Genomic DNA, 14,085 nt, shown 5'->3' with positions numbered 1-14,085 from the left:
CTGTTGCCCTTAAAAAAAAAACATGTCAACTTTATTTAATTGTAATTAAGATATTCAATAGGAATTTGTAATTTTTTAATGCCACATTTAGCTACTGTGTCCCTGAACGTCACATGAAAACCGCTAGCCAGCCACCTAGCATAGTGTGGTGAGAGAGGAGCGCTTGCGGTCTTTCGTGACCAACGCAGCTGATTTCTTTACTTGATGAGAGACAGTGCATCTGTGCTCGTTATATGCACGGTTGGAGAGCCTGTTTTCCATTGAGAGCCCGACTACCTGTTGTATAATGCGTAATAATGCGTTCCCAGTCTAAATGGGTTAAACCCCTCCCCTATAAAGAACATTCATGGGGGGCCCGCAGTGAACCCTTGTACCCAGGGCCCAGAATTTGGTGCGACACCCCTGCGTCACTGCGTGTCTCTCACACAGCAGCGCAACACGAGGAGAGACGAAGGGATGAGGGGCGAGGACAGGAAATTGGTCAAATCATAGAGGGAGGCGGGGGGGTAGTTTGACGAGGCTAATTAAGATTAACCGCGGATGCTCGCGTCTGCTCCGCCACCTCTGCTGAGCGACTCGCAGCCACGTCCCACGTCCCAGGAGGGCGGTGAGTCTCGTGTAGCCCCCCTTCTTACAGCTGACACAAGCTGAGACCCCTCCTCCAACACACGCACGCGCACAGCCGCACACAGACTCACTTTTGTGTTTTCGTAACCGCTTATGAGTGCTACAATACCTTTTATTTAAATATAATGACCCACAAATGCAAGTCAGGGATTTTGTGCAACATGTTTTAAATGTTGGACTGCCTCTTCGTCTTCACCCATTTAGGCCTGAGTCCGATTCGAAAAAAGTCTTAAAAACATGATTTTTTTAAATATATATATATATATATATATATATATATATATATATATATATATACACACACACACACACACACAGTATATATGTTGCTACATACTGTACATGTACTGTACCTCACAATAATGTGTTCCCGGCCTGAGGGGTAAAAGCACAAAAATGTGTTCCCGTCCATCTTAACACAGGAGGCCTCAGTCTGATTACAGACTCCCTGTGCTCTTTGGCGCCCTGACCCCAGGTATAAGAAACAATTATTATTTTTTCCTCCCACAATGTTATAATCAATGCTTAAATAACGGTGTCACGTGCCAAACGTACAAGCTCACAGCTCATCGCATGCGTTGTGAGCTTGTGGATCTGCAATTTTTGACACAACACCATACTTAAAAATGTCGTCTCATCGCAAATCTTTGGTCTTATTTAGGTTTAAAGGTTCGGGTTGGGATATTATTTTAGTTGTGTGAAGACAAGTAATGGTTCATTTTTCTATAAGTTATTTCATGCATGAACGTCATGGATTTTATGCTTGGATTCACAGGACTCCTTTTGATCCAACATTACATTACAGAAAATATGAACATAACTAAACAAAAATGTAGGTCTCCCCATTCATTACAAGGACAATATCAGTCACCAGAACCCAATGAACGTCTCTGCAGGAAAAGACGCATTTGATTCCAGCCCGGCAGATTCGTCGCACTGGGTGGCGAACTCACACCGGAAGTAGGATGAAATGCATGGCAGTGAATGGAGCCGGCTGGATCAGCTCATGAAGTTCCATGAACAAAAACTATTTATGAATGACTGAGGTCTTTGTCATATAATCGGTTCAGGAATATAAAAGAAGACATATCACAGGTATTTTTACAATCACTTGCTTTTCGATGTGCACAGCACATCATTTTATTGAGCCAGTTAAACAGCAGCAGGTATAGTTTCTGTCTCTGAGCTATCGCGAGAGTTGGTTTCCAGACAGTAAATGGTGGAGATTCTCGCAATAACTAGGTAGATCAGAAACGTACTTTTGTGCTCTTTAGATGCCTCTATGATGTTATACAACGTACAAGAAAACAATGTGTGACATTGTTTCTTTTATATTCCTGAGACGAGTATTTTATATAGGTCTCTATCGTTCAGAATCTTTTTTTTGTTCATTGAGCTGTCCAGCCGGCTCTCATAGACTCTAATGTTATTCACCGAAGTTCCGTTGTGAATTTGCCACCCAGTGCGATGTATCTGCCGGGCAAGGATTGCCGGGTAGAGAAAATGACGTTGGTGACTCTTCTTGCAGAGACGTTCTTTGCCAGAACCAGGGAGATGTGTCTATTCCGGGAACTTTCTCAAAGTCTGTGCTCTCCCAAAGCTCACATTTCCTTTTCTTTTTTATGTTTTTGTGAGGGTATCTACTAGGGGTGTAAAGATATTGTAACTGTATCGAAATATCGTTTTTAACTTAAAAAATCGAAGTATATCGAAATGAAAACAGCTAAAATCGAATCGTATCGTTTTATTTTATATCGTATCGAATCGGCAGTGCAAAGAATCGATTGTATCGATACTACCTACTTGTGCATTGTATTTAGCATTTTTAAGAAGAAAAAAATAAAAGGAGGGGTTTAATTACTTTTCCATTCCATATAGCTACACTGGTCTATCAATAAATGTGTGTAATCTCTGGGTTCATGTCAAGGTGCAGGTTTGTCAATATACAATGTCCATGTATTTGGCAGATAATCACAGTGTTTACTTATTTATATCCATAATAATACATGTTTCCCTTAAAAACCTGCACTATCCACACTTTTCACACAGATTTAATTTCTTTGATAAATAGTTACTATATCGATTTTAAATCATTAAATCGAATCGTATCGTATCGCCATGAATGAACCAATATCGTCCATGTACCGTATCGTCAACCATGTATCGCAATATGTATCGAATCGCTATTAAAATGTATCGTTACACCCCTAGTATCTACCCTAGGAGACACGGGGAGAACATGCAAACTCCACACAGAAAGGCCCTATCGCCAACCCCACCTAGGGTGTGAGCGCTGAGCACCATGGGGTGTTGTTGTTTTTTTTACCATTTTAATAGAGCATTATTCAGGACCAATTGTTTGAAGATTTAAATTGCCCATTTAAATCTTCAAACAATTGGTCCTGAATAATGCTCTATTAAAATGGTAAAAAAAAAAACAACACCCCATGGTGCTCAGCGCTCACACCCTAGGTGGGGTTGGCGATAGGGCCTTTCTGTGTGGAGTCATCCTTTAAAATAGTCAATGAACCTTTCTAAACAAGAAGATAGCAGGGGAGCTACTGGTATCCCTCAAACCACCGGTGCTCATGAAAGGGAATACAATGAGCAAAAAAGGAAAAATGTGCCACAGAGGCACAAAAGTCCAGGTCCAGAAACTCTGGTGGATTCAGAAACAAAAGATATATACCCTAACCCTAACCCTAACCCTTTTAACAGACTGTATGAAGGTTTTGTGCATTCATTCATGTGTAGACAACATGTGTATGTTGCCACCAGGGGGCCTGTAGGCTGCAGACTGCAGGTCAGGGGTAGCCTCGTACCCGCCCTCTTCCGGAAACCATTTCATGGAATCCTCCTGGAGAACGGAAGTTGGTCGTTTACTAGGCTAGGTCAGGGGTGGGCAACTTTGATGATGGAGAGGGCCAATATTTCCACCTTCACTCCAGAGTGCCACATTGCATATTGCTATGCATATCTCATACTGCGTTTTGAGCTTGTAGATCTGCTATTTTTGCTTCTTTTGAATTCGAATCCTGAATTATGTTTTGTTATTTTTGAATTGGAATCCTGAAATGTAACATTTTGAATTAATCTCAAACACATTTAGTTATATACTCATGTTAACTTTATGAACTTAAATACAAATAAATACATTGGACAAAAAAAACACATTTTAATACTGGTCATTAAGCTACTAATATAAACTGAAGGAATTAAAGCAGGTCATGTTTGGAATTGTAACAGTTGAAATCAATAATATATCGGTATTCCAGTATCAACCTGCGGGCCGCACTAAGTGAAGGTGGGGGCCGCATGTGGCCCCCGGGCCGCCAGTTGCCCATGTATGCTGTAGGTCCTCACTGTGGACACACCTGGTAGGCTTATAATTAGGCCTACATTTTTTCAGTCTTTGTTCAGTAACACCCTGAAGAAGGCGTTTGCCGAAACGTGTTGGTGTTTTTTTTATGTTCTAGCCCGTTGTCCAAATAAAAGCTTTTTATTTCTGAATCCACCTGAGTGCCTGGACCTGGATTTTTCTATATCTTGAATATTTCATGTTCATCAGAGGACTTTAACCAAAACACTATTCCATTACAGTATTTCCATATTTATGAGCTTTATGGTTGTGGTTTATGCCTTTTAAAGGGGCTAATTTAAAACAACATCTTTCTTTGTTCACACTAGCAGCAACAACTGAACTCAAACTTTAAAGAAACACGTTTTTTATCGTCTGCCTTTGAATTTTTTTTTTTTTACAGTTCCCTGTGGATTTTACACCAAGCTACTGAGAAACTAAAACAACTGAGAATAGAATTCTAAATAAAATCCCTCTTTGGTGTGCAGGTTATTAAATTATAGTGTTGATCAAAGGACGAACTGCCAGAGTTGTCTTCACAGTTTTTTATGCATTCCTTTGAAGAGACAAAATGACTCAGTCTTCTTTGTTAGACAAATTATTCACTGAATTGTTATGCTTATGTAATGCTTATGCTTACTGGCAGTATGAAAAAGTAAAACAATGTACAAGGCATAGATACTGGGAGGCTATATTTAGACTTAAACATTCTGTATCTCTCATATATTTAGACAATACAATGCTGCCACCTAGTGATTATAGTGGGAAATAAAGCCAGGCTACTTCACACCTGTTCATCTAGGTCAGTGGTTCTCAACACTGACCGTCAAATAATTTGGGGACCCCCCAAATTATTTGATTAACTTAATGTGCAACATTGTTTTCTCACTCAACAGTAAACAAACCTAAAGAACAACATAACGTTTAAGTGCATGGGGCTGTTAAGTATGACATCATTTTGTAGGCAGAGGAGAATTTCTGCCCCCAGTTTCTGTGAATCTTTTTACTATTTTTACTATTTACACATTTTTCTTCTCTTTGTTGTTGAAAGGAAAGTGTTAGAATTATACTTTAGTCGTTGCTTTTTGAAATAGCGAGGGACAGAAAATGCTCTGGGGGCAGATTCTCCTCTGCCTACAAAATCATGTCACGGCTTAAAAGCCCCATAGGCTGGGTATACACATTTCTAAAGTGACAATTTAAGGACTTTTTAATACCTCTAAAATGACAAATTAAACAATGGCCAAATTGTCAAATATTAGAGGCAGAGATTGTGTTGCGAGGCATTGTGAGCATGTAGATCTGCCATTTTCATAATAGAACTGTGCTATAACGCTTCTTCTCCAAAAAGAATGCCTACGGTTACATCTCGGATACTAAGTGAATACCCAGCTCGGATTTTAAGCCATAATAATAATAATACACTGTATTTATAAAGCGCTTTTCGAAAAACAATGTTTACAAAGTGCTTTACAGTGTCATAAAAATACAAATAAAAGTACAAATAAAAACATTCCTAGAGATAACAACAATCAATTAAGATTCATCTATGAAATAGAATGTAAAATAAGGTATCCACGAGTTTCCTACGCCCCATAGTGCATTGCGCAAACGTCTGCACCGAGGTTCCGCTGCCGATTTACAAGCTCACAACGGGTTGCATTTGCGACGCGACGTGAGCTTGTATGTCTGCTGTTAAACCCGGAAGTTTGGTCCTGAGAGTCTCCAGTAAGCCCCCGGGGAAACTTGTGGATAAAATAAAAATGAAGGCAAATCCAGACGTAGACATAGATATAACAATGTAACACAGTTACGAAAAGTGCAAGGTGCAAGTGCTAAAGTCTAGGAAAGGCCTTGGTGTATAAGTGCGTTTTCAGGAGTGACTTAAAAGAAGTCACTGACTGGGCTAGTCCACAGGCAGGTTATTCCAGAGTTTAGGGGCACGGGCCGCAAAAGCCCGATCGCCCATAGTAACGAGGTTAGTTGGGGGAAATACCAATAGAGCTCTGCCTGCGGATCTCAGGGTGTGTGTCGGCCTATATGGCTGCAGCATGTCGGAGATGTAGCTGGGAGCCAGGCCATGCAGGGCTTTAAAAGTAAGCAATACATTTTTAAAATCAACTCTAAAATCCACCGGTAGCCAGTGAAGGGCGGCACATTTGATTGTCATTTAATTTGAGTAAATTGTCACTGACCACGTGGTCCAGTTCCCCCAAGGGCCCCTGAGAGCCAAGGGCCCCTGGCAACGGCCCCACCGGCCCAATGGTTAATACAGCCCTGCCCATAACATGTACGGTATAAGGCATAACACATTCATTTCTATTTTATTGACTATTTTACACTGTTTTACACTGACACTGTATTACATTCATGAGATTGTATAATGTTGAGTACTTTTATAATTAGGATGATATTGACATCTGGTGCTGGATAGGGAACATAAAGGAGCACATTTCTTAGTTAGTCTTAGCAATTACCCAACATGTCTCTGATGTACTCTCAGTCTAGCTGATATGCTCTCAGAACTTCATTAAGTAAACAGCATGAGGAAAATAACACACAGTGTTAGCCTGAGTGCTGTTGTAGCAGGGACGTGCTGGCCATTGGGAAAAGCGGGACAACTCCCGAACGGCCGGTTCATTCCCGGCCGGTCCAGGCCGGCCATTAGGAAAAAAAATAAAAATAAAATGTCGGCCTTCGTTCCATTTTGGGGGCTGGGCAGCCAACAAAGTAAATCGTCACTGTCGGGCAAAAACCTCATCCAAGTTTCAAATTTGTACATTTTTTCGCAAAGCAAAGCCCTGCTTCATCATACAAGGCCGTTGCACAAAAGTAGTGAAAACAGCAGATCTACAAGCACACAACGCCTCGCGGTGCGAGGCGTTGTGTGCTTGTAGATCGGCTGTTTTCACTAGTTTAAATCATTTTTTAAATGATAAATACAAAACAAACGGTTTTGGACATACAAGGTTTTCACCCGACAACGACGAAATATAATTCATGTAATTGGCCCACTGGCTTGTCCCTTGTCATGATCTGAAATGGCAAATCTTTGAGTAGCAGCAGTGAGGGCCTCTCCAACTCTTTTTCCCAGGCTGAATCAGGGGCCCAGCATGTCCCTGGCTGTTGTAGCATGAACATGTGCTGTGCAGTGTAGGTGGAACTGATTTAGAATTTGCTGCAGACACCACTGCCACAATCAGCAGCCTAATAGACCATGAAATCACACACAGCGGGGCGAAAAGCACAGAAACGTAGTCTATCCCTCTCATTGGCCAGTTAACATCGTCAGGTGTAACATTAGGGTAACAAATCGGGTCATAACACCTGGCACTGACAAGGTAAGTGGCACTGTATAAAACAAAATAAGAAATATCTCATTGCCGTCAAGTGATTAGTAGGCTATATTTTGTGATGTTTCTGCATGTTCTGCCACAGAACCGTTCCCAGATGGATCTCCAGACAGAACAGGGTGCTCTCTATGGGAAGAGTTTATTGATTTCTCAGACCAGCGCTCCATTAAAATTGGATGTTTGTTTGTGCGTTCCACGGTGTGCTCCTCAGGTTCATTTTCTGATTGAGTGGTGCTGTGCGTCATCTACAACTGACTGGCGTGCTCGACAAATGAACACAACACGCAGCAAATGAATAAATCAATCACTCTCACCACTCGCTTGATGGAATGTCTGCTGCACTACCATGCTTCACGTTGTCGGAGGAAGCCATTATAGGCACTGCAGGCCCACCCAGACACTGTGGTTCAACTGTTTACCTGGCCTGGGATCAGTATAGCATTTCGGGTTTCTGATCCGGTCGGGAGCGGAAACAACCTACCTCATGTTGTAGTCATCAGACAGACTACATTTTGACCGGAACCACCAAGCCGGAATTAGTTTTATCCCAAAATAATTCCCAGCGCTCAAGGGCAACATTTAAGAGCCTACCCAATAAACCCCTTGATGCGACGTCGTTTTGCTTATTTTGGAAAGTTTGTTGGTACAGTATATCCATCTTTTAGTCCAACTCGTAGTGACTGGCAAGACAGTATATCCATCTTTTAGTCCAACTCGTAGTGACTGGCAAGACTACACTTCTCAAGCATTTAAATAGGGATTGGGGAAACAAACAGGGGCGGACAAAACAAAGCGACGCCACTTCTTTTGCCCGTTTCCAGTTTAGGCCACGCCTAGACCGAATCACACTGATTGATTGATTGATTGAAGGCTTTATTAGAAGTTTGCATAGGAAAATGTACAGATTCATGACGGTACAGTTCACTGGTACAAGGTCTACTAAAAGGAGATCCATGAAAAGACTAAGCTTATTTCAACAGGAAACCATTTAAGTATCTCATATAACATTGAATGACAGACAAATAGAACACAGTACTATGCAGTAGATATGTAAAGAAAAGGGAAAAAAAAAAGAAAAGAAAACAGTAAATCTAAACAAACAGTAAGTATATACAAGGAATATACAGTAAATCTAAACAAACAGTAAGTATATACAAGGAATATACAAGTATACAAGTATATACAAGGAAGGGGCAGGGAGGGTAGGGTTGGGCTAGGTTTTTTACCAGTTGCGAACGGTTGCTGCCTGTAAGTGGTTTTTCAGGGCAATTTTAAAGGATGCTAGTGATCCACACTCCTTTATGGCCTTCGGTAAGGCATTCCACATTTTTGTGGTATAGCAGAAGAACGAGTTCGACCCTTTCTTTGAGTTGACTCTGGGTTGAACGTGATCTGTGGCACTGCCTCTGGTGTTGTAATTATGGACATCCTTAACGTTTACAAAGTATTTTGACAGGTACTTGGGTATCATAGTGGTGTAGTGTATCTTGTAGGCCCATTGCAAGTTGCTGTACTCTGTCATCTACTCTGAGCCACCCCACTCTTAACTGGTGAGTAGCGGTGAGGTGAGTCTGATAGGGCCTGTTTAAAAGGAATACCAGGCTTTCCTCCGAGGTGGAAAGTCTGGTGTCGTGAGGTTACTGTTTACCAAACCAGGTCCCATCATCTTGTTTGACAAAATTCCCATTTTTGCCACAGACACATAAAATGAGCGGAAAATAACGTGACCAAAAACACATAAAGAGATAGCCCTGAATGACCATAACAGGTCTGTAACTCTGAGAGTGTACAAATGGAACCAAATGGACCCGTAGGTCATTTCCTACATTTAAATATAGGCTACATGATCCTCAAACACTTCTGACACCAATGTAGCATTTCGCGCACCGAGCTGGAATCGAAATCCGGTCTATAGTTTGGCAGACCGGCAGGTAAGAGGCAACGACAAGAGCGGCTGGGTCTTTACTACATTATTACATTATATGGTATATTTTTTCAAAAGATTTTTTTTACAATCGCAACTTTTTCATCAAGTTGTGAGCTTGTAGAGCGGCTACACTATGTTTGCCTCTTTCTTACGTCATATTTGTCATTTTGGTATTTGTAGGAGCCGATCTACAACAGGCCTTCATATAAGCCTATGTGCCATTTCTAATGCCCCTTTGTCAGTACCTCCCAGGGGCATAGTTCTGCCGATTTAAAACGACTCCAATACGGAAGTAAAACTTCCTATGATTGGCCGCTAGTTGCGCTGTTTTCCCCCCCGTCCGATCGCAAAAAGAATTGTTCTCCATTGGATCCCATTCATTTTCCCCTTTCGTTTTCTGACCTTAATTAACATTTTCATGAATACTGTATGGTTCCTATCGCTAGTTAAAGATTGCCTTTCAATCACCATCATATTCGTTTTGTCGAAATGTGGTCCAATTTATTTTAAAATAAATGATAAAGCCAACTAAACTGATACCAGCCGACTGTGTTCTTCTTCGTGTGCTGTATTTCGGGAGGCTCCGACCACATTCTCCCATGTATCCCTGCGGTTGCACGTGACTGTTGGCAGCCAATAGCATCTCTGATGCCTTTCACTTCTATGATGGCGACACCCATTCCAAGGGGTAGAAAGGGCCATTTGCGCTGCATAGAAACCAATGGCTTCGCATCGTCCATATTTTTCTACAGTCTATGGTACCTCCACACTGTCCACAGATATGGAGGAGAGAATAAGAACCTGGCCTAGAGAGGGCCATGTGTAGTTGATTGGAGGTTCACAGCTTTTTACAGATGTTTTTATTTTATTTTTCGTTGCAGCTGCCTTTTATTCTATTCTAAATTATATGCTAAAGTCTATTTATTGGTGTCATGCCTGGAACAGTTATGAGATAATTTTTAAACCTTTTTTGGGTTCAACTTTTAACTTCTGGACATTCCTCATTTCCCTTTTCTTATGATGTTTCATAAATCAATCAATCACCACATGGACAAAAGGTCAATACAGTACAAAAAAAATTATTACGATACATTTACCCCCATTGATTCTGGATGGGGACTCAAATGCATTTCGGTCCCCATCCGGAATCAATGGGGGTAAATTTACTATAATGAATTATTTGTCATAGGAATGCGACAAATACAAAAAAAATATTATTGAACTCAAGTCTCCATGGCGTGAGTAATCAATAGAAAAAAAATCATTTTGGGGGCGAACTACTCCGAGTGGTAAAGGAAGTAGGGATGGGACGATATTAAAATGTCATATCACGATTATTGTGACAAAAGAAATTGCGATGTATGATATTATCGCGATAATCAAAATCCATTATCCTGGGCGGAACATTTGCCAAAAAATAGCAGATCTACAACACGTCGCATCGCGTTGTGAGCTTGTAGATCGGCTATTTTTTGAGAAAGACATTTGATAGAGAGTGAAAAAAAAGACTGTATCAAGTACGTATATTATAAGTACCTTTTACCAATTATAGAGGATTTAAGTGATACTGGATATGCAGCTCAGCAAATAAAAGGTGAATTGATCTCAGTGCATGACGGAGGACGATATCACGATAAATAAAATCTCCACAATACGATTATCGTGGGTGTTTTTCATCACGATATACGATAATATCGCTTATCGTCCCATCCCTAAAAGGAAGTGAATATTTTGATACAACCTTGTAGCCCATCTGTTGCCTTTGCAAGTGACAGGTATTGGCCTTGGTGTCATCCAACACAAGCACTCAACACAGTCAATGATACAGCGTGCCAGAAGGCTCACCTCCTGCTCTCTATAAACACTGCTCTTTCTAAAGTAAATACTCTAGCCCGGGTTCTGTATCCAGGACTCATTATATACTCTGGGTGTGTATTAAAGTCTTCTCCGGGGGACAGCCTCCCTGCCTGCCTGCTGGAGCAGACATGAAACGCAAAACAGTAGCCTAAACGGAATCAGGCCGAGTTAAATCTGTGGCGCACATACAGTATGCATTAGACAGCAGGCCTACAGCCTCCCTGTGGTGTGTTTACTGGAAATTAAACACTAATAAATAGAGGCTTTTCAGAGCCAGGGAGATTATTTTCTGTTATTCTATATTCTATTCAGCCAACCAGCATTTTACTTTTTGTGATTTTTTCTGAAATGGATAAATAAAATGTTCACACTGTAAAACTGTAAAAGATCTAAACTCTTAAAGCTTGCGTATCAGACAGGAAAAAGGAAAAGGAGATGGAAGAAGGAAAGGTGGACAGGGTCCAGTCCAGTTGTCTGGGGAATGGAAACAGGAGTCTGACAACGATCTGGATGTGGGGCTGCTTGAATAGAGGGTATGCGCGTGACATCATCATCATACCCGGAAGTTATGCGGGAACACCTACTGAGTGGCAGAAAACTACTTTCTGCCCATAAACTCACTTTGCCACTCGATTTGCCACTTGATTTGCCATTCACTTCATGCATGCGCATACCCTAAACAGTTTCTACAAGGATACATTGTTGGGATAATTCCGAGGACTGACATTCCTTCTGTCTGACCACAAGATGTGTTCTCTCAGCACTTGAGTATGGAAGGTCAAATCTGCCTGACTATGAAATGTGTTGCTCCACTCTCAGCGATTGAGCGGCTACCATGACCAACTATTGCATGAACGTGTTCCATTCTTATTGACTGATTGATTGAATGGAAGGCCCACTGCTATATGCAGAGGCCATAGTCACTGTCCTAACCAGAATACTGACGCCTGATACGAGAAACATTCTCCTCGACTTGTCGTCTTGCTGTCTGGGTCTGCCACTTGCCTACAGGGGAATAGCTACTGTACTTGACCTTGCTGTTTGAGTCTGCTGTTTAAAGCTATACTATGGAAGTTGCTCAACTACTGGTCAGTAGCGGTATTGCTTTTTTCGGACGTTTTTCGCCCGGGGTCGCCGCGGACCACCGGAGCGGGGCCGCAACACCGCGACCGCCTTCACCTCGCCGATACGCATCTTTAGAGTGGTCTCACGTTCCTCTGCGACAAGGCATTGGGGAGTAAGAGGCAAAGCTTTAGCGATTTAATTTTAAGATTAGTTCTATTGGAAAAGTTACAGAGTAAAGCTTTAAAGCTGGGATGTCGTGATTGTTTCCCTCCTACAACATAATCATCAGGTATTATTGCGACCGTAGGTCGCATTTACTATCAAAACCTGCACAAAGTGTGAGTGAGTCCGTCAGTCCGTCCGTCAGTCTGTCTGTCACACCTCACACGTCACACTTTTTCCCTGCTTATATCTCCGCAACCGTTGCCCCGATCCATGCCAAATTTTGCACACACGTTCCTTGGCTGCCAAACTACAACCTCCAAGGACCCCCGGAGCTCCAGGGACCCCCAGGTCCCTGGGGGACCCCCAGATGTAAAAAATGACCAAATGCGCAAACATGACCAAATGACCACCCCAACGGGGCTGCTCACGGGGAATTCCCGGGGACCACCGACTCCTGGTACTCCAGAACGGATGCAAAAGTGGTGGCGCCCCCAGTGGAGGACCCCCTACACTGCAGCTCACATAAAATGCCGTAACTCCGGCTAGGAGCGACCGGGACAGCCGGGGCCGGTACCTATTCGTCCGCCTTGCCGGCGCGGAGACCCCACCCCTCATTTCTCACATGGCCCTCTTCTAGCGCCACCATGAGGCCGATTCTTGCAAAACACATTTTTGGACACTGCTCCTACAATTTTCGCCCTAAAATCACGCAAATCGGTACACAGTATGTCTACACTCATCCCATCAACATGAATCTGTCCCATATAGCGCCACCTCCAGGCCGATTTTTAAAAACACATTTTTGGACACTGCTCCTACAGATTTTGCCCTAAAATCACGAAAATCACTACACAGTATGTCTACACTCATGTCATCAACATGGATCAGGAAGATTTTGGCAAAACACATTTTTGCCCTATTTGTGGAGATAAGTGACCTACGGTCGCTTATCTCCCGATTAGGGAGCCTTACTGGTGATTGTACTTTTTTTTTAAGTGTACAAAAAGTGTTGAAATTATGTTTTATGTGGCCACATCCACCTGTTCGTTAAGTATGCCTGGTTGTCAGATGGGTGGTGACCCAACTGAGGTTAGGGTTGTTGAAAGGTAAAAGGGGGAGGGGATGATATTATGATGACATTATATCAGTGTATTTCAATTGGACCTTTTGACTCAGAGGCTTTCAGCTTTCTGGAAGTGACCAAAAACAGACATATTTGCATATTATAACCACACCCTGGGGGTCTATTATAGTAATGTTAACTCCACAAAAAAGGTACAAAACTATGGCACCACCTCTTTAAACAAGGCTATTCGGTGCTACACATGGCTGAGCGTTGGCCTACCCCGAGTTCTCTTTCCCCTTGCACGAGAGGGAAATCAGAAATCACCATCATGTGCAGCAGAGGAACTCAACTTTCACTTCCTCCTGTAACTAGCACAAATCACCTGGATTCCCACATAGTCCTATACTGTAGTAGGTTATGCAGGGGGCCGGTGAAGGCTTCAGCTGCATCTCGTAAAAATCTATTGGGGATGTTATCATGATCTGTTGCTTTGGAAGGTTTCAGGGCTTTGAGCTTTTTCAGTAAAGCTCCTCATAAAATGCATCAGCCATGACTCCCTTCTGTTGGTAAAATACTACTTTCTCCACGTCAGCATCCTAAACTTCAGCTTCATCATTTGCTGTTGTTGTTTTGCTCCTGCTCTGTACAGCACTTTGGTCAAATTACA

This window comes from Nannobrachium achirus (genome assembly GCF_963921795.1).
Source record: "Nannobrachium achirus genome assembly, chromosome: 23".
NCBI classification, from domain to species: Eukaryota; Metazoa; Chordata; class Actinopteri; order Myctophiformes; family Myctophidae; genus Nannobrachium; species Nannobrachium achirus.
The sequence above is the reverse complement of the archived record's forward strand: the minus strand, read 5'-3'. Positions refer to the sequence as shown.